Raw genomic sequence first — 22,303 nt, 5'->3', positions numbered from 1 at the left:
TTGGGGACACACTTGGGGGTGTCTTGGGCTGGAACCTCCTGCTGCAAAGGGACAGTCTGAGCTTACAGTGACTCACATTCAGGACGCATTAGAAATTTTAATTAATTTTTGGGTTTAAATACCTGGGTACCAAAAGAGATGTCCCCATGCCCGACTGCCGACCTGGAGGTACACAGATAAGAGATTTTTATGCCGTGGTATAAAAGCAAATGCGGTGAAGTGGGCCATGAAAGCGGCTCCAAGGAGGGCTCCTTGTGGTCAGTAAATGCAGCTTGGGCTTTTCTTCCCGCTGAGCCGCAGGGAGGCATTCCGCACTTGCAGAAGGACTGGGAATGAGAAGCGGGCGCGTAGCCCCATCTAGCGCTTTGGTGGGAATCGTGCTGCTGAGCCGGGATGCGCACAGGCTGCGGCCGGGGCTCTCCGGCTGCCATACCCCGTTTCAAAACCGGGAAAACCCTTAAGGGCTAATGCAACACGTGTGGGCTGAGGGCTGGAAGGTAAGCCTGAAGTGGAGGCCATGGGAAGGAACAGTTTTCCTTGCTCAACATGCAAGTCGAGCTCAAGATATGGACTTTTGTCCCCTGGATGAATATTAAATAGTCAGCTGTTGGCCCAACCACAGTATGGCAAAGGATGCAACCCAAGGTGGCAAATATCGGTCTACACCCAGGCCTGGCACTTTCCAAGAGGAGCTGGGTGTTTTCTTAATCAGATAAGGTTTTCTTGGTTTATAAATTCAGCTTCTTTCATCTATGTAAGCGCGAACATAGCAAAAGCTGTATCTAATAATTAATTTCCAAATTCCCTTTCCTCAGAGTCAAAGTTTCCGTCGACGGTCTCAGAGCTGGACCAACGTGGGGGTATCTGGAAGCTGCTAAAGCACCTCGGTGTCTGACTCTGCACCTGCGTGTCCCTTGGCTGGGACAAATCAGCCTAACTCGGGTATCCAAAGAAGATCCAGGAGCACGGGGTAGGTGCAAGATGGGACATAGAGCTCTTGGGTAGGAGGGATGTAAAATGACAACCAAGGGATGGGATAACAGGGCTTTCTCCCTGTCTTGTAGTGGGTTTGTGTGTGATGTTTGGTAGCTCATCCAGTGATGAGCCCCTTTCTCTATGGAGATGACTCTCTGGTGCAGAGCTGTTGGTGTGGAGCATGTTCTCGGAGCAAGCGATGTGTGGACCAATGGCACAGCTGTAGGAAAGCCATCGGAAGAAGTGGGACATGCTACGTGGGCTGGAGGGAGGAAAGCCGATGTCCCCGTTCGACTCACTGTGTTCCCCCTCTGTGCCCACACAGACACACGTATGTGTCCTCTGAGCGGAGCATCACACTCACCTTTAGTGCTGGTGGCACTTGGGTCACCAGAATTCAGCACCAGTCCTGGAACTACTGGTCACATCTGGATGAAAAATAGTTGTGAGCCTTCACACTCCGCCTAGAAGCGTTTAGGTTTGTCCCTTCTTTATTTAGTTTTCTTCCTTTGGTAGTTGCGTGGAAAATGGGTGGGAGAGACCACTTAGTGAGTTAGGATGTTTGTATTTTTTACAGTCCCCCACCCTGCTCTAGTGTTTAAGAGCATTTGGGCAAAGGGAATTTCTCCTACTCCCTCAGCCCAGTCCAGGATCCTGGGGCCTGGAAGGGGCAGGCTGGGATGTGTTTGCAGGTTGCACGGACAGGGAAAGTCACTGCTCGGCTGTGACGCTGCTGCTCTGAGCACCAGCAGCGCAGAAGGACAAACTTGCTCTGTGTTTAAGGTTGGTGAAGACAGGAGCATGGAACTTGCCGGCCAAGGCAGAAACTCATCAGACCTCTTCAGAGCGGTTCAAAAATTACAAAGGCCTTTACCAGAAACCCTGAATCTCTGAGAATCCAACATGGTATTTTGGAGATAACAGCCAAGGTCTCTGCCACCTCCTGCCCTGAGCCTGCTTTGTGCAGCTTCTGAAGAACGACCTCACGGTCTTGATCAGCCAGATCTGGTGGTCCTTCCCTGTACGTGGAGTTGTGTCCTTGCTTCCTCCTATAAGCTCGTGCCTCTCCCCTACTCTGGGAACTGTGGCTTGAGGCACCGAGTCACAGAGCAGCAGAGATGCTGTGGTGCTGACCTGCCGCCATACCACCTTGCAGGGTCTCTCTAGGAGGCAGTTGCCCCAGGTACAGCTCAGCACGGGGCCCTTCCCCTTCAGTGGGCTCAGGAATGAACTTTTCTTTGCACACAGTGTAATTGGCTCTTGGTTCCCGTGAGCCCTGCAGAAATTACCTCAAAAGGGATCTCAACCCTTTGACTGCCAACTTGAAGCTCTGGCTGCAGCTAAATGCAGAACTGTGGGCTCCTTAGATCATCTGCTCTCCTAGGATTCATAGAGCACTGGGGTTTGGCATCATTTGAAGGAATTCATCCTGTATTTTATTCTCTTCCAGCATGAGAAAGGGAAGAAGGCACTTGAGGCTTGATGATGCATCTTTCTGTCTCTGGATGTGGGAGCGCATGTACAGGATTACTGATGCCTCCTGCTCCAGCCTCCTCAAGTGTACAGGCTGTTGCTTATGATTCCCAGAGGTTTGGAGGCAGCAGGAATCTTCTGGATGTGTGAAAAGCTGAGATTTATCTGCGTGGGAAAGTCTGGGCAGCTATAATGGACAGGACAAGTGATGCGTGTAAAAACCTCGGCAGCCCTGGCTTTAACCCGGGACACCAGCTATTGTGCTCAAGTTTGTTCCTGGCTTTGGAGCGCCTAGTTGATGAGCGAGAGGTCATTTGATAGTGGCTAATGTTGCAACTCATCTTGATGCTGATGCATCTCTGGGTGAGATGCTGTGTTTCAGCAGATTGCTGCTGGTACAGGCAAATGAGGAGGAGATCAGGACTGAGCCCTGGGAACAGCCTGAGCCCATGAGTTTGTAGTGATGAGCCAGTCTTGATCTGTCGTGGATCCATCTCCTGTGTTGGGTACTCACAGCAAGTGCTGTTCAAGAGAAGACTTGAAACCAGTAATGTTTCCTAGCTCTCCGCTCTGAAGTTGCCCCAGCGGTCGTTTAGAACCTCATCCAAAGCCCACTAAAATGCAACTTCATTGACTTCAACAGGCTTTGGACCATGTCTGCAAGGAGGTGACTTTACAGAGCAGTAAAATACTCCAACACATGGTAGCTCCATGCAGGCGTAGTGCTGTAGGAGGGAAGGTGCCGTGCAGAAACCGAGCGGTGATGTGACTTTTGGGGGTGTACCTTCTTGCTTGTTAGGGATTCACCAAGGGGAAGGTACTGGGTGTTTGCCTGCTGAATTCACCCAAACCCTTCTGTATTTAGTAGCACAGGGAGACTCCAAGATGGTCTTTTCAGGTGCGGGAAGGTACAGACAGGAGCTGCCTGTGCTCTCGTTGAGAAAACCTTCCTATTATTTTCAGTCCTAGCTCTTTGCTTTCAGGAATGTGAAGCACAAATTTTAAGGAAAACTGTGTGTTGGAGGAAAAGCAGGACTTCTGCCAGCCTGAACAATGTGTGCATATACTCTAGAAATTTCATTGTGTAGAGTTTTGTGGAAGGGAACAGCCTCCAGCTCTAGAGGGAGCGTTGCTATGTATGTTGTGGGTTGCTCTATTTCCCAGGGAGCTGGACTAATGCATGGAGGTCTGTCCAGCCTGGCTGTGTCCCCTATGCCACCAGAGAGACTTGGAGGGCAACAAAATTCTCAGATCTCCAAAAACATGCCTGGTCAGGACACGTAAGGGGACACTAACTAGTCCAGAGAAAACAGTGCAAAGGGTCAATGACAGAGAGAGCGATTCCCTTCTTCCCTCTGCATCATCCCGGGGAAAGGACAAGATGTAACAGACACAAATAGCATCCTGGGAGGTTTAGGTTCAGCAAGAAGATTTTTCTAACAGGAGATTAGAGAAGCGTTGGCATGGATTGTGCCGGGAGGTCTTCCAGCACTGGAAAGTTTGAAGACTCCATTGGATGAGCTCCAGCCAGGACTGTTTCAGCTGCAGCTGATCCCACCGTGGGCAGAGGATGGATTTAGCTGCCCCAGAGGGAGGAAGGGAGTGTTCTTTCCAGCCTCTCTCTTTCTGCCCTTTCAGCTTGATGCATGATATTAGACACTGATGCTGGGGTTGCAGTTACTCGCCCTTCCTCCTGAAGCGTTTTTAGCTCTCCTTGTAGGACGTGTGAAAAAGCAAAGCCTGGCTCTAAAACTGGGGACAGACTCTCCCTTGTAGCTAAAGTTGATGCTGGGGGCAGAGGGGAGGGAATTGCAAGTCCTTGATCAGAAGGAGCTGCCTGTTGAGCCCCGTGTTGGATTGATTCAAAATTTACAATTCTGGAAAAAGCAACTTATCAGTTTGCAGAGGTGGTTATTTAGTTGGAGATTCATCTTCAGGTATGTTTGAGCACCGGGGCTTGAACTTATATCTCTTCTTGAGTGCCAATTGGGAACGTCAGGAGAGGAGATCTGGGGACAAAAGAGGTTCCACGTTGCGCAGAAACAAAGGGGAGGAGGCTCAGCCTGCAGGAAACCTGCTTGCTGCAATTCCCTTTAGTTTCTCTCTCCTCCTGTGAAAATGATGTGTGAAACCTGGAGAAGCCAGCTGGAGCCAAGGGATACAATGGACCCTGGCACTGTGAAATACCTCCCTGCTAAATCCTGCCTGCCGCCTATCCAGGGAGGACTTGCTCCGTGCCTCATTGCACTCTCAGCTGGCATTTTGATTCAGCTGCTTCTTACACCTGCAGCAGTGGTGGCAACTGGGGGAGCTACCTCGTGAAACCTGCAGCACAGATGAGGTGGGGTGACAGGGGGGAGATGGGTCTCAGTCCGTAGACGACTTATATATCCTTGCATGTGAAGCCACTGAAGCGAGGTGAGGGGTGGGTTCTTTGCAGGTGCAAACTTGCATAGCTGGGAGCTGCATTGATGAATGCCACAGCAGGGTGTGAGCTCACCCCTCGATATCGACTGCAGCCACTTCTGCCATGTCTGAAGTCCCTGGAGAATCTCTTCCTTGTGTTTGAAGGACCTCTGCTTTTTCTCCACTCCAAGTCTTCTGATCACTGTGTCAGCAAAGAGAGAAAGAGAAGAAAAACATAACTGGTTAAACTGCTGGCCTGGAAAACTTGAGCGTTTTTCCCAAGCTCTGCTTATCTCTGACCCTCAGCCCAATCCTTGGCTATAAAGGGATTGTATGCATACCACTCCTGTTCTTGTTTTGGGATACACTTGCAAGAGTGACCCCGTATTATTTGTTCTTGGCATATGCTCTTGCCCTTGGCTAGACTTGTGAGCCTGTTGTGACTCTTATTAGGGGATGTAGCCTGTCCCTGATCTAGCACGTGTGACAGTTAAGTCTCCTCCCCCATTCTAGACTGGTTTGCTTGCTGCTGGTGACAGCGGCGGTGGGTTATGGCAATGCAATGACATCTTTTGGGCCCTTGCTCTAGCTGACGTTGTTTGGAGGTCTCACTCTTTTTAACCTTAACTTGATTCCTGAGCATATGTGGGCCAGACAGGGAGAATCTCACAGCTCTCCTTCCAAACAGCGCTTCCCAGATCAGAGCTTTGCTGTCATGTCTCCTTGCAGTCCACAAAAGACAGAGTTGCCATAAAATGATCACACCTGGTAGTACAACAAATTCCTGATGTACCTGTGAAGAGATCCTGATGTTCGACCCAGCAGCTGGCAATCATCAACGTGCAGAGCTCCAAATAAAATACATTCCTGTGCAGCTTTCGATCCTTTGACAGAGATGTTTCCCAGTGTAAAGCTGCCATGAAAAGTGTAAGCCAAAACCCATATAATTTCTTAACTAGTGGTGTTAGGAATACTCCTGCAAAATGCAGGAATGAAGCAACTACACCTGGAGTGGTTTTATTCTGGCTCTGACTTTTCTTCCTGTCTGCACTAGCTGTTAGGCAAGAACTAAACGATGCTTGATTCATCATCTCATCAAAAGGCTGCATGAAAGAAAGGAACAGGAACATCACAGGAGGCGTAACATGCTGTCCATGGGATGGGGTTACCCCTGCTGACAGCAGCTGAAACCCCAAGCCTGCGGTCCTACCCAAAGCCTACAGTCATCCCTTGTGTTACCAGCTCCTGGAAGGAGAGAGGACATGCAGGTGTTTTCTTATAGAGAAACAAGGAGGCAACTGGGTGTTGAGGCCCCTTGTCCAGCGTACATGGACAGACGTCGCTCTGGGAAGATCTCCATAGGAGAACCATGGAATACCTTCAGCTGCCTTTGGAGAGAACTAGGGGAAGTTTTAAACTGATAGATCATTTAGCAGGTCAAACTTTGCTGTTGCATGATCTCTCTGAGCCCTTTAGGCTGTGTCCCAATTTCAACAGGAGAGCAGTTTGCTTTTTGCTGATGTGCCTCCAGGCAGGCAGGGCAGGTAAGAGGGGATGTGGCTGCCACTCAGCGTGTTGCCTCTGCTGTAGCTTACATATGGCTTTCACTGTGTTCTTGAACAAGTCGTTGGTATGTTGAATGACAAGTATTTCTTCTTTTTTTTTTCTTTAGGTTTACTGAAGAAATAAAGATTACGCAGCGTGACCTCTGCCCATTGGTCCCCCAAGTAGCTCGTGGCTGATTTTAAATAAACTTTATATATGGGGAGAGTTGTTAAAGGTATTACAAGTTCATAAACAATGTAAAAATCTGTGCCTGGGTAGGGGAGGAAAAAGGTAGGTCATTTCCCACCCTGTTTCGGCCAGCCAGCTGCGGTTGCGATACTTGGTGGGAATCCAGGCTTGCTTAATCCTGCTGCTCACAGACCTGCTCACTTTGGCTATTGCTGGTACAATTTTAAGAGTGAGTTTAGGGATGCAGAAGCACAATCCATGGCATTTTTCATTCTGCTTGAAAAGGTGATGCTTGAGATTACAACAGGGAGTCTTTGCAGGCAGGAGCTTTGTCCTCACCGGAGGGAACAGATGGATTTGATGGCTTCCCTGCTAGCAACGAGCAGGGAATCGTGTCAGGGTCAGGAAACACAACCCAGCCTCATCACTAGGCTGGGCTGGAAGGGAATGGAAGGACCACGCTTGTCTTCTGTTGTCTTGCACGTTACATTTGTTCCATAGCAGAAGCGATGGGGTGCTCTCTCGTGCTCTCACTGCTGTGACTATACAACTAGTCCTGCTGCTCCTCCAAAGCCCTTTCAAAAAGGCAGTCCTGCTGACAGTTGCACTCTCCTTGAAGTACCTCACTTGCTGTTGGCACTGTTTTTTTTCCAGCAAAGCTTGAGGGCTACAAATCAAAAGGGACAAGTGGAGTGTATGAAACAGGCTACTTCAGTGCACGTATTGGGGGAATCTCATAAAGTCCTTCGCAGCAGCCAAGAGATTCCAGGTTTGGCTGCAAGAGTGTAATCCATAAAAGTTGCTGGGATAGCTCTTGTGCTTTCCCCCCCACCCAAGAGAGGAAACCTTTTTCTCTGTCTCATTTGCTGCTTCTACTGATGCCAGATTTCCCTGTGTGAATGCGTTTCTTTTCCTTCACACTCTCAGATAGACTTTCTGTTGGTCACTGCCCAGCTCTGTGGCCTTTAGATCCTGGAGCTGAGCACTGAAATAGCCTCCTTCCAGATGAAAAGGATGGATGAGGAGATAAAAAGCAGCAGGTTTCCCTTCTTTATCACAACGCTTCCTAGGCTATGTGGTTAAAGAAGTGTAGATCTCAGGAAAAATCCGAGCTGAGGACCTGGAATCAGCATCAAGGATTTCCTTTCTGGGATGAGCTAACTTGCTGCTCTCTCCAAAGTAAGGATCTCCCACTGTTTTATGTGATTGTACTGTACTTTTTTATGTGTCACACCTCATTCGAGGGGCATCTGAACACGTTTTTCCCCATGGAAAGTGCAATCGTTTTCTGGAACACGCTCCTGCAGAGTATTGCTGAATCCAGGCACTTAGCAAAATTCAAAAGGAGGTTGGATATTTGTGTGGCTTGCAACACTAGTCCAGACCTCTAAGGGATTATGCTAAAAGTTTTAGAGCAGATCTGAATAGTGCCTTCAGGCCTTAGCTGTTCTCTAGTGCTTAGAGCTTAGGAGGAGACCCTCATGTCTGAGAGATTCCCAAATAGCAGCCTCCTTGATGTCGTCTTGTACCTTCCCATCACTGTGTGCTGGAGAAAGCACGGCTCTGATCCCTATTTCCATTGCTGTGGCTATCCATTTGCAGCACGTGTGCACTACCTGCAGGATCATCAGCAAGATGCTCCTGACGAATGTCGTGCTTGCCCCAACTCTCAGGGCGAGGGAGAAACCAGCACAGGCTGGATGCTGGGATTACAGGGGGTATCTTCTCATGTTATTTTGGAGGCAATTCTCATTGTCTTCTCCCTAACCTGTGTTACAGGGCTAAGAAAGTGGTGTGTGAGGTTCCAAACCGCTTGTGAACAAGGAGCAGAATAAGGCACCTGTGCGGGCCCTGTGGTTCCCTGCTGCTCAAGGCAGGTAAGTGACAACTGCCCCTAAGGGCCACCATGTAATCTTGGCCCCCTGTCACTAGCTGTGCTCCTCACAGTCTCTGGTACAAAGCCACCAAAGGCTACAGGAGGGGTCTGCAGACAACACAGGTAATGGATGGGAGTCAGGTCCCAGCTGCTGTCCTCTGCTTGGGTCTTGGGGTGGTTGCTTTGCCCTGGAGAGAGGGGAGGTGGTGTTTGGTACCTAAACAAGCAGGCACGGAGTGAAACACTGCTGAGCCTGTAACCCTTCTTCCTCAGACCCCAGTGTTGCATATGAATCTGTCTGTCCACCCACACGTCCATCCCTCCGTGGCAGAATTAGACATGGCTGCGACGGCAGTATTTAGAAGAATGGCACATCAGGCCAGTTTTGAACAGTAGAACTACACTTTGCTAAATTCGCAACAGGCTTCTTGCTGATGGTCAGTTCTTCTGCAGTGTTAATCAGCGTCACTGCATCTACAAGGCTCACTCTCCAGCAATCCTATATATCCTATATATATTAGCTGTAAAAACACACAAGAGATGAATACTGTGCAGTGAGTGCTCATGGCTGCAGTCTCAGTGGTTCCTTGTCAAGGTGACCAGGCCTGAGAGAGCAAGTCAGAACCAAATTGCTTGCTTTCTTTTTTTTTTTTCCATTTCCCCTCATTTATTCCTGATGTCTTCATGCTACTGCCTAATCCTGAAAAGGGAAAGGGTGGTGGTGTGTTCCTCTGCTCCTGATACTCCTTACCTTGTTTTCTTTGTCTTGCCAGCCATCCTCCTCATGTACTGGGGGGATGCTCTGCCTTTTTGCAGACTCTTGTGTTTATCTTGGCCTCCCTCTCACAACTTCTGGTACTGGGATGTCTCCTGAGTGCACTTACACCATCTCTGTCTGCCTTTTTGATGATCTTGGTGCCGACATACATATGCAAAATTGTGTCTGGCTATGCCATTTGTGTTAGAAAGTACTCATGTGCTCTTGCTAGCTACACTATTGCAGTAAGCTTATACTGTGGTTCAAGGCACGTTAATATTAATTTTACACTGGCCAGTGTGTTTATAATTTATGGATGTCATAGGTCTCTGTATTGGCTAGGTGGGCTCTCACGCGTGGGTGTGTTGGTATCGCTCGCTGCTCTGGTTTGGGTTTCCTCTGCTCTGCATGGTGCAGGGGGGAGCTGAAGTTTGCCTGAAAGCAGGCGCGGTTTTGCATCCTCCCCTCTCCATCCTCAGCATCACTGCCTGACACTCACACCACTCATGTCCCTGGCCTGTGCGACCACGCTGGACACGTGGGGTCCCCAAGCCACCGCGCTTCCCGGCAGAGGGCAGTGACAGGCAGACAGACGGATGCACAACATATGCCAAATGCTATTTTTCTCTTCTCCGGGGCCCTTTAGCCAGAGATCTCGAGCCAGTTAAGCTGTGGCATAAGCCGCATGCTTAACTACTTTGCTGGATGAGGCCAAGCTGCCCAGAAGCTGGCAGGATCAAGGCTCGGTCTCCCGTTTCCCCAGCTGACGATAGTGCCTGCGGCTCCGGCCCATAAAACCTGAGCTCAGTGTGAGTCTTTGGTAGGACAAGGGTGGGTTAAAGAGGTCCCTGCTGAATGGTAATTCTTGCACAATTCTTAGGGAGGATTTCTCTTTGGAATAGTTTATTTTAAGTCAGTATTTCAGGGTGGGTCGGTGGGAGAAACACAGATGAAATCCCATATTCCAACCACAGATTTTTCCCTGAACAAGTACACTGAGAGCACATCGCAGACGGAGACCTTGGGACGTGATGCCAGGAGAAACGTACCACCCTAAAATGTGCATAAAGGTAATAATACCTTTTTTCTTTGACTACCCACCTCCTCCTCATCCCTTTGGTTTCCCTGCTGGTTACAGACCCCTGGCTCAAAGCATCACACTTGGTTACCAATGCACACAAACAAAAGCTGCATGTTTTATGCACCGACCCACGCATCGGTGAAATTTGGAGCAGGAGAGCTCAAATAAAGTATTCAATATTAGCCTGTTAAAAACCCAGGAGGGTTTTTCTATAAATTGACTGTCTCCCGGTTTGCCCTGAATCCTCCTTAAGGAGGATGCCCTAAGAATCCTTCTTATACTGTGCCTGTTTTTGTGAGGTCTCAAAAGCCACGCAGCAGCAGGCCTGGTTAGTGTTTAGATGTGAGACCTCCAAGATCTTTGGGTTGTGGAGAAACAAGTATTGGAATTACAGTAAATGGCATTTTCCTCTCCTGAGTCAGTGTTGAACAAGCACCTGTTTCAGCAGCAGCAGATGTCATTCTTCAGCACTGTCAGTCTCTCCAAAGATAAAACCCACCTTGTCAACATCGGATGCACTGAGATACTCTGGGTACTTGCTAAAGAGGAGAGACACATGCACAGGATATGGTCCTGCCATGCATCACAATGTCCAGCCATAGATGGGACCTTAGTACTCAAGTATCAAGCAAAAATGATTATATTTTTAATACAGCAAGGATCAGGCTAGGTGATGCTAGAGAAAGGAGTTTTTGAAGGAGGTTTTGCTTGACAGACTCAAACTGACAGTAGCTGGTCCTGGCCCTTTCCTCCAGGGGCTAATAGACAGCAGTCTCACTCCTCTCACAGTGCCTGTTGTTCTTGCATATATAGCACTTGCTGTCTTCTGAAAGCAGAACATCTGCCCAGTCTGTGTTTCCTCCAGACTCTTCCTTGTGGGCAGTGTTACTGCTAATTTACACCTGATGATTCAGAGCAGAAGATGAAGACGATGAGAATGTTATCCTCAACCAGGAGCAGGAGAAACTGCAGCTGGAGAGTTTCTTTGCTTGAGTAAGCTGGATGTCTGGATGGAGACGAGCTCCATAAGCAAAGGGACTCATCTTGGTGAAGCAAAATAAAGGCTTTTATTTGCCAGAAGTTACTCTCCTGAATGTTTCCAGTGACACCATGAAAGCCACCAGAAGCTGCAGATAAATTCAAATCTGGTTGCACAATAGAATGCAGGGAAAGCTTTTTATGTTAAAGAGGGTATATAATGTGGGTCTTTTTTCCTTCCTGGGGTCCTGTGTCATCTTAAGGTTCTACAGCTGCAAGAGGTCTATGTGATGGCTCCGGCCAGGGTGACGTACAGGCAGCAGACACCCAGCACAAGGCAGGCCTGGAGCTGGGTAACTTTCTCAGAAATAAATAAAGCAAAGGAGAGGGTGGTTCTTGCGTTGCCTTCAGGGCTGGGGGCAGCCTGGCCTCTGTGGCCTGATCCTAACCACTCCATGACTCCAAATGGTACGTGGGCTTATGCAGCGGGGGATGGAAATGACACCCACCAGGATGTTCACCTGCAGAGGCTTCCCACCGGTGCGGACTTAACCAGGGACTGCTGATGCTTCTGCAGGGGTACCGTTACAGTCCGTGTCCCCAGGCTATTTTGGGGGTTTTCCACCTCGGGGAGAAGTAAGAAGCTTGATAATAGATTTTGCCTGATTTCATCCTCAGACTGACGTGGGAGGAGAGGCTGTAGTTATTACTAAGGACACAGTGGAGGTTTTTTGGGGTTCCTAGAAATTCAGCGTGGGTGCCTCGAGCCAGGGCTGTTTTGTTTTAAAAGCGAATGTGAGCTGTTGGACCTGGCGCTGTGGGATGCTGACACCACCTGGCAGAAAGGGTTGTGCTCAGATCAGAACGACTGTATGTATTTAATTTCGAGCTGGAGGAGGAGAACTATGGTGAGTCCTGGGTCAGTGACAATGAAGTCTGGACTCCAGATGTGCAAAGCCTGGCAGCGCGAGACGGGAAGGCTGTTTAGAGAAGAACATTTTGGAAGTCTGGGGGAGTGCACAGTGGGATACTAGATCTCAAATTAAATCTTCAGCCAAAAAGGGAGGAATCTAGCAGCAGTTTTATCAGGCTGGGCTACTGCAGGAATTGCTTCAGCTGTAGGCCAGGAGCGTTGCTGAGAAATTGGCTCCTGCAGCAGCCTTATCTGATGGGTCAAGGGAACGGCTTCCAGATTTTGCAAAGTGGTTCTTCTAAACGTGAGGTGATCGGTCAGCGAGCTGGCTCGGGATCGCTGGGTGAACTTTTGAAGGTGCCCAGTGACGAGCGGTGCTTTTGACTTGGAAGTTGGGCATGTCTGGAAGCAGTATTGCAGAGGTAGCAGGGGTGCATCACTGCCAAAAAGCCACAGAGCTTCTGTTGGTTTTGACAGCTTAACTATCCTGATTTGACTTACCCCCATGGATGGCAAATGGGAAGGAGGTTCTGCGGCAAATGGTGCTCCTTAGATGCGAAGTCTCATGCTTACGTGTCAGTTAGCCCTATTGTCAGCTCGTCAGGTATGAGTGCGAGATGGCTGTGGGTTGTTGGAGCAGCAGGCAGCATCTCCTGCTGCAAGGTCACCTCCATGCATTCCCCCATCCGCTCCTGTTGCTCTTGGCAGCTGTTCGGTGCCTCCCGTGACACGAGTTGTCATGGCCGCTGTGCTTTGCACTGATGAGGGATCCATTTCTAGAGCAAAACCCAAGCATTTGACAGCAGCATGACTGTCTTTATGCATGGTGTGAGAAATGAGCAATGCCAAAATGTGTCTTGAGTCTTTTGCAGGGACTCTGTGGCCCTGGATAGGCAAACTAGACATTTCTAGTGTCCCTCTGCTCATGCTGCTCTTTAGCTTGATGTGCCTTGCATGATAAGAATCATGCTCATTTTTAAATTGGATATTTAAACATTTTGTTGTAAGGAAAAGCCTTAAAAAGGGTAAAAAAAACAGTGCTACAGAAAGAGGCAGTGCCCATTAATGGGCAGGTAGGCACTTTTCTAGTGGGAACCATGGTCCCTACAAATGTCAGGTATTTCCAGGAGTAAGCAGCAGCTGTATGAATTTTAGGGATGTGATTTTTGAATTAAGCACTGAAAGTTCCTGCTACTTGTCTCTTAGGTGCCCAGTACCTTTGGTGGATGCAGATTGCTGGAGGAGACATGCCCATGAAAAGCTCAAGAGGGAAAGAGTAGTCTGTATTCAGGGCAGGTTTTGAAGGAAGCATGGCGAGGAAGAGGACAGATGAAATACTATTTGAGCACTGTGTCTTTTCTGTTTTCAGTGGGGCAAAAAAGTAGGTGGGAAAATAAAACCACATTTGGCATTATTGAGGTTAAGTGTGTGACTTCAGAGGGGGCTGCTCTATTCCCCCAAAGAAAGTTCAGAGCCAACCCCTTGGCTTGCAAGGTGACCTCCATCAGGGACTCACTTCTCTCTGGATGTTTTCAATCAGGCTGCTGGTGGAGACCTCTCAAAATCAAGAAGTCACCTCCTCCATGGCAGTAATTTTAGGTATGACCACCCATTTCAGCAGCTGGCTGGCCCTGGTGGCCATGTGCTCCTCCCTGCTCTCAGGGTTTCCCACAGGTCAGTACTGGCAGACATCAGGTTCAATGTGTTATGGGGACATTTGTGTAGAAGCACTGTTCACTTTGGTGGTAAACTGAAGGTTTCAGCTTAGATTCAGCCACTAACTTAAGTCCTTAGCTTTGAAGTGGCATCTGGTCTAAGTTCCCGCTGAAGTCAATAGAGAGAGACGACGAGTTGCCCTAGACCTAGAGTTTGAATTGCTTTCACAGGCTGTAAAGAAAATACAGAGCAGTGAGACATCTTATTAAAAATACAGCTGGATAGGATGAATTCAGATCTCAGTCCTTAGCACCCTGGCATGAGATCTTAAATGTTTTGATTCTTGGAAATCCCTATATCCACCAGCTTTTACCTATTTTTCTTCCAAGATTGCGTCATTAATATTACTCATCGCTGCAAACCTTGGTGTGGCCTAGAATGCCATTTCGCAAGGTGTCAGACCAACACAGCCTGCTGCCATCCTGCTCCTGAGCGATGATCGGAGCGCCCCTGTGAACCTTGTAGAAGTTTGCTTTTGCTGTTACAAATCGCCGCCATCAGCGATGATAAATTGAGTGAAGCTCCAACTCTAGGATCTCCAGTGTAGACCTGAGTTGGGGATGCCATGTTGGACCCAGCTTTCACATCCCCCTCCCTCTTCCTGCACCCTCATCCCAGGCCCTAACTGACTGTAGAGGAGCTAGGAAACAGGAGTGTGTTTTAAAACAGTTTGCTAATGAGAAGCACACATCTGCTGCATGGGATGCTGCATGACCAGAGGACCATGACCCTGCACCACAGGACCACGATGTACCATCTCAGCTCTGCCCTGGGAGCACCTCCTTTGATTCAAAGCCATCGTAGCCTGCCAGGGAGCTCCCAGGAAAGCCTCAGGAGTGGGTTTTCAAGAGTGGGTGTTGCGGGGACCTTCCCATCAGCAGGTGTGGGGCAAACGGCCAGATGACAACTCAGAGCATAGCAGGGAATGGGGCAAGCCCTTACAAGGGAATGTACAGTATGCCGGGCACACGCAGGCAGCATCCATCAGCAAGTACAGTAGCAGCCTGGAATAGTTTGGCTGGGTAGCCCTGCATGAGGGAACACTCCTGAAATAGGTTGATAGTCTTGATGTTATTTTTGTTGCGCTGGAAACTGCAGCCCTGGCACCCTCAGTGGCTGCCAGCTCTCAGGTGGCTGAGCTGGGATGGGTGCCCTTCCGCATCCCAACATGGGAGGTGAAGGAGCCACCTTTCAGTGGGCAGGGGAGGGGGGTCTTATAGGGAAATGGTGAAAGATCTGTAAAAATGAGCTTTTAATGCTCTGGAATGGAGCAATATGAGCGTGGCATGGGAAGCCAGTAGCCTGTGATGCTGAGGACCAGAGACCAAGGAGAGGGGCTCACAGAAGGATCCTTCCTCCTTTCTTGCTTCATCATGTGGTTGGCAGTCAGAGCTCCATTGCTGACAGAGAGCAACAGTCAACGCTACTCAATAGACGCTTCTGTCAAAGCCACCTTCTTGAAATCAATCTCAAATTGTAAAAATATCTTCCAAAGTGACGTCTCCACTGGGAACTGAATGGTGGTCAACCAAATTCCTGGTTCAGTCAAAGGCTGTCCCAAAGAAACCCTAGGGTTGTAGCCTTAAATCACTTAGGGCTATGGAATTTATGAGGTCTGTAGAAACTTTCTGACCTCAGTGATTAATTTTTAGCCAAAATCTGTGCTTTTCATTTCTCAGCATGAGGCAAACTTTAGCAGAAACACAGCTGAATGCTCAAAAGAAAATTTTGCAGAAAAAAAGGTGTTAAGCCTAAAATTTCATATAGGAAAGTTGGGAGGAAAGCTGTGCCAAGCTTCACGTACGAAGCAAACTCTGACTTATTGGGTCCTCAAAATAAGTGGCCACTTTTATAAGGCGATGACGATTTCCAGATTGCATGTTCCTGCCTGCTTTGAGTGGGGGTGAAATGGGCTAACTCGCTCTCGTTGGGGTTCAAAGTGGATCCCTTTTTCTTACTGCATCTGAAAGGTAAGAAAAGCCAGGAGATTGAGGTTGAAATTGAGGGACTTGCGAGTCTTCATGTAGCTCCCAAGAGTTATGCTTGAAGACATGGCAGATACATCTACTGAGGTCTCTGCATGGTGATGGCGAAGTGACGTCCGACCATAAAGAGAAGAAATGTTTCCAGAAATAGAAGCAAATCTAGCTGCAGTGTGTGCCCCTCCTGTGCTCCTTTACTTAGGGGGTACAAAAAGCATGATGAGATCACCTCCTTTCCTCCTTAAGGCTGTTACTCAGGCAGAGCTGGGGCTTGTTATCCTCTACGGGAGGGTGCGGAGGGAGGGATGTTCTTCGGGTACATAGGAGATGTTCCCATGCAAGAATATTTAAGCATCTCATGTTCTTGTGGGTCCCTGGTGAGTAAGGGGAGGCTGTTTGTGTGTTGTAACAGGGAACTGAAAAATGAGTGTTTCAGATGAATACGGAGTGAGGAGGAGGCTGCAGGGAATTCACAGGTTTCATGAATTCCCATCTATGAATTCCCCATCTACTGCTTTTGGAGTGAATTGTCATAGCTCATTTATTCTTGTCACTACTGTGAGCTGCTGTGAACACTCTCATATTAAGTTATACCTCGTAAAACATCAACAATATGGGCATAGGAAGAAAAATTATTCATGAGTTTGTCCTGATCCTCCAAGAGTTGAGTTCCTACCTTTGTAAGCAGCATCCAGGTTTCTCTTGCAACTTTTCATCCTCCTTCGCAAGGACAAGACCCCTCCCATGGCCCTTCCAGTGAACTTTCCGCCTGGAAACCCTGAAGCTGTGACTTCATTTAGAGCCTGAAGGGGCCAGCTCTGGATTGTGTCAGGCAGGACGTCCTGGGACTTGAGGTCTTGAGGAAAAGTGATGGATAGGAAAAAAAAAAAAAAAAAAGAAACAACCGCCATTTTTGTTTCATTTCCCAAAGGCCACTTTAACACCGTTTCATTCCGAAACAAAAATGTGCAAGAGCTGTGTGCTGGAATGGGAAGATGGTCTCAATTCACAAGTGTGGGGTTAGCTCCTGGGCTCCTGCTATGCTCCTTCAGGGCCTGTGGTGAGGGGGGGGAATGCCTTTGGGCAATGCAGAATGAAGAGGGCTTTCAAACATCCCCTGCCTTCATCTCCCTTGGGAGGAGTGGCAGCATGTTCATGAAGTCTGCAAACCAAGTGCATCTGAGGTGAAAACGTTTTTGGAGTAAATATTAAGCTTGTAATACCTGGGCTGTTGCACAGTTGGTTATTGCACAGCTGCAAGACCGCATTTCTCTCCATTGTTAAAGTGAATTAAATTCAGTTGTTTTCCTCTAGATGCACTTGTAGATGTAGTGGAGTCTTTTGTGGTTGTCTGGGAATCAGGAGACTTACATGAAACGTCTCCTCTCTCCTCCCTATCCAACATGTCTTAAACCTGATATAATTGCTCACCTTTTCAGAGTCTCTGATGGTCAGAAAGACCCTAAAAATACCTAAAGACAGTGGGCCAGAAGAGCTTATGGTGCTTTATGTAAGCTGATTCTGTGCCTGGGAGAACAGCCACTGATTTTCATTGGAAAAAAATATATGCGAATGCCATGTTTGGTAACAGCATTCCCAGGATTGAACCTAAACGTAGTGAGGAATTGAGAGCTATATATGAATTACAAGTTTAATAATTATGCCTTTCACCTACTCATCTGCCCTGAATTGGCTTTCTAGATATACTTTTTTAAAACAAACAGATTAAAACATCCCTAGTGAATTTGGTTTGTTAAATATGAAGTATATAGGGAACATATGATATGGGGTGTGGTAGGAAGGGTTTATTGTCTCTCATTTGGGATGACTGGGATAATATACCCTGAGTAAAACAGATATGAAAAATAATGTAGCCTAGAAGTGTTTACAGAACAAATCTGAATTACAATACCTGAGTCATTTAAACTATACTCAGGTTGTCTCAGGGATGTCAGGGAACCCATCTATCATACACATTTATGCATCATACATATTTATGCACAGATGTACTTCTGCAATCTTTTCAAAAGTGTGATCTAATAGTGGCGGCTAATCTTCAGTTGCTAAATCCAGCTGCTAAACCAGAGTTCTCTTATGGCATGGGGAGGAGAAAAAAATTATATAATGAATATGTTCTTTGGAGCACCTACAATTTTCTTCCAGTAGATGTAATTGCTTAGTCTTATGTTGGTATTGAGGCTGGTGGGAAGGGTTCAGAGCTCCTTGGGAAAGCTGGGCCCTCCCTTTTCAGCTGCCATAAATCCAAATTTGTACGCAAGAACAAGGCTGCAAACTGCAGTTACCTCTGCCCACCTCCTCACCCACCCTTGGCTTTGCAGCGCGTGGGGTGAAAAGGGTCCCTGGGGAGCCCTGTAGCAGGCAGGACCTTGTAAATCTGGTTAAAGCCCTGAGGATGCCAGTGTGCTTCTGATGAGGAGGAAAATCAGACCGTGGGGTGGGGTAGTGATGTTTCAGGGGGTTGCATCCCTTCAGCTAGCACTGTCCATGCTGGGGGTGAGATGGGGCAGCAGCCCACAAAGTTGCATGGGCTGCCAGGTCTGTGGCCATGCCCGGTGCTGCTTCGCGTCGGGGCTGTGCTGTGGCTTTGCTTTCTCTCTCAGTGCAAAGGGAAGGAGCTCTCTGTTCCACCTTGGGGCTTTGTTTCACTTCCACCTTTGACTGTGAATGGCTCGGGGCATGATGTGGTGATGGCAACCCCTGATGGCAGGATACGTTATCTTAGTGGCTCTTGACAGCAGGAAAGGTAGGTCTTACTGGTTTTCTCCATCTGGTCGTCCAGATGGATCAGGCCATTTCCTTACCTCTTTCCATAGGACAACCAGTCTAGTCCTACCCCTTCCTTGTCAAGGGGGTGGATTCCAATTTCACCCGCACTTTGGAGAAGACCCGCAGTAGCTTTGTGGAGCAGGGACCATGGTTCCTCATCAGCACGTTTTGCAGTAGAGTCCTGATGGGCACCAGCACAAAACACGTAACAAAAATGGCCAAACTCTTGGAAAGAGTTATAGTGGGCTTTTTTCTCTTAGGTACATTTCCAAACATGGACACTTTGATGGGAGATTGGGGCAGCTTAGGTCAAATCTACCATTTATAGCTATATCTTTGTATTTGCCTACATGGCTAGCATAGTGGTACCTACAAATTCATAAGAACGTGGGATGTGGGACTAGGAAGGATCACCTGGATGCATGCAGTGACCCTTTGTGTTTCAGGCGGCAGTGACATACAGCCACCCAACGTGAACGCCACATCTTCATTAATTTAGTCAGATCCATCTGGCAGAAAAGCACTCTGTGTCTTGTAGTTCTTAGTGGAAGGCTGTTCCAGCTGAGAACTTCTCAGAGGGCTGTCTCCTCTCTCTAATTTCTCGCCTAATTTATTCCTGGCCTCTTCGTGCCCATTTGTTCCTGTGCCAACATTGTCTTTTAGCTTCAATAGCTCAACTGCCTCCCTGGTGCTTGCCCCTGATGTTTTTATAGACAGCAACTGTGTCTCCTCTCAGCTTTCATTCTGTGGCCTAAATGAGCTCTCTTAGATGACGACTACCTAGGGAGCAGAGATGTGTAGACACATCTCAGCTGGCCTGACAGTGGCTGGCGCCCATGGCAGCCCTGGGGTGTCGGGGCAGAGTGAGCTCTGCAGTCCCAACCAAGAGCTACAGGGCAACCTGGGCAGCCGATGTCCCTGCCGGCACATCCTAGGTGGCAGCACAGGAGCGTGATAATGCCCAAGAGATCGAGTCCTCGTGACATTGTCGGGTGGAGTCACGCTGACTTTGTGCTACATCCAAAAGGATGCTGAGAAATTGCTAACAAATGAGGAAGAAGCTGTGCCAATGCTTCAAGAATCACACACAACCCATTGGTGGGAGAACCCAAAGTCAATCATTTTACTTTTTCCTTAAGAAGTCTAAGAAGCATGAGACCAAATCGTGACATTTCCATTCAGAGATGCCTCTTCCTACCTTACATCGCTCAGCTGGAGATGTGGTGCACTTTCTATCTCTGGATGGCTTTTAAAAAAATACACCGAAGCCTGTCCCACTCTCTCCAGACATCATGGAGTGTGTGGACAGAGAAAGAGGCACAAACTGTGGGAGTAAGAGGTTGCTGCCCATCTTTGACTTATTCTAGTATCTACACACAGGTCTTCAGGCAGGGTGTGAAGGGATGGAGAGAATGGCTTTGCCACAGATGTGTTCGGTGACCCTGTGGCAGCTATTCCATCTCTCTTTGCTTTCTCATCATCTCTGTGGCCTGTAGCTCCCCTGGGGACCACACAACTCAACGCACAGTCCACAGCACTGCAGGGGACCTTGAGGTTTTCAGGAGCTTCTCCAGTAATGCTGGCAATCGCTTCCTGCGTTGTTTATTGTTCCCCTCTGTCTTTGACCCAGCTGCTAACGCTGCAGAATTTACAGGGGTTGACGGTATTCCATGGGAAGGAAGTATAGCTGCATTTTAGCTTATATTTATGTGGTTCTCCTACTTCACCGATGCTTAGGGCTTCTGCAAGATCTGTCATCACTCAGCGGAAAGGAAGGAAACAATGAGTCCTTGCCTGAAAGCTGTTTTTCTTTTGTATAAACTTTTGATGGAAACAAAAGTCTTTTTAGGTCTGTCAAAACGGAACTGAAAATGTTGCAGCTGAAAGTGGCAGTGGTAATTTGCTTTTCCTGCCCCAGTTTGTTTCTGTCACCTAGTTGTCCATCCCGATGTCTGCTTTTCGGTTGCAAGCTGTTCTTGAGGTACAGTTCCAGAAAGCGGAAACCCCAGGAGAAAACTGCAGCTCCTGTAAAGCACTGATGCGCATTTTAGGTCTGATGGGTTTTGTGTGGTTAAAAAATTCCCATTATAAAAATGACATTTTCTGGGGGAAGTTTAAAACAATATCAGTGGACATGTGGCCATACATGGGCAAGATGGTCCATGTAGTTACATGCACGTAGTGCTTGCTGTCATGTTGTAAGAGTACTGGATGCAACCACTTTTCATGGAATATGCTGCTTTGAGCCTTTTCTGTACTCTAACACAAAGGCAGTAATGGTGTGTGCTTTATTTCAGGAGATATTGGGGAGATAAAGTGAGGTGCTTACACACAACTCTAAGAAATATCACAGTGAAGACCAGCCATAGAAAGAACTTGCATCCAGTGCAGGGTTTTTACTAAGTAAAAGTACTTGGAGAAAATGATTTCCCCTTTTCTTTGATAGCCAGTCCCGATATCACTGCCAGTTTTTCAACCAAATGAGAAGCCTTCAGGTCTGCCTTTCATGCCCTGACCAGGTTAGCAAACTTCTTTCCTGCTGACAAATTCTGCAAGATTCCTGTTTTTCTCCCCTTTGGCAGCAGGACAAAGTCCAGAAACATTTTAGCATGCAGAGGGAAGGCAGGGATAGACGAAGATCAGCACAACAGAGCCAAAGCCCAGTGGCATGGACATACATGTAGCGTAGGAGAGATGAGCTCTCCTTCTCCAGCATGGTGGCATCAATGTGGGGACAAGCTGCAGCACTTTAACCCATTAGCACCAGTGGGAGCCATTTGAGGGACTCAGACTGAAATAAAATAATCCCGTTTTCCAGATGGGGCTCAGCGGCGTCAGATGTTTGTCACAGGGATGGGAACAAGATGGTTTGGCCTGTGGGGGTCTGGGGACACGTGTCTGTGTATATGACCCTGTGTATGTGAGCTGCAAAGAGCCACAGCGCTGGGGTCCGTTGCGCTGCTGCGACCCGCGGGGTCGTGTGGTGTCACGGCCAAAGAAAAAGGACGCGGCATCAGCCAAGGAAGGGCTAAGCGCCGCATCCCCCTGGAGCCACGCAAGGGTTTCCAGGCAGAAACCAATTTGTCAACTTGTGCTCACTTTCTCCTGACCTGTGTGATCGAGAGCAAATTGCCCAGACCAAAAAAAACCCAAACAAAATGAAGGGGGACTGAGGTTATAGCCTTGCTTGCACGAAAGGATGTAAAACTGCATTTGAGAGAAGCAAAACTGCATTTGAGAGAAGCACCTGGTCCTTCCCATTGCAGGGCTGCCTGTGCTCACTCAGATTTTCAGTGTCTGCAAGTATGGGCTAGAGGGAGTTGACCATCGCATTTTTGTCAGCTCCCTCGTCAAAGGCAGAACTTGACGTTCTGCTTCTCTTTTTCTCTTATTTGTCTCCCCCCACCTCCCCTTTTCCCCTGTCCACATGACAGTCATAAAAATATAATGGAAACAATATGGGAATAGTCCTGGTTAGAGCAGCTTCCTTCTGGATGAGAGCCACATGCAGAAGCTGGGGAGGCTACAAGATCCCTTTGGAAAGCCACTGAGGGTGGGTCACAGCATTCATGTTTCCAAAACCGGTGCTGTGCCAGGACTGAACCGGTGGAGTGGGGCTAGTTGG

Source organism: Leptosomus discolor, chromosome 4 (assembly GCF_034619465.1).
Source record: "Leptosomus discolor isolate bLepDis1 chromosome 4, bLepDis1.hap2, whole genome shotgun sequence".
Classification (NCBI taxonomy): domain Eukaryota; kingdom Metazoa; phylum Chordata; class Aves; order Leptosomiformes; family Leptosomidae; genus Leptosomus; species Leptosomus discolor.
The sequence above is the reverse complement of the archived record's forward strand: the minus strand, read 5'-3'. Positions refer to the sequence as shown.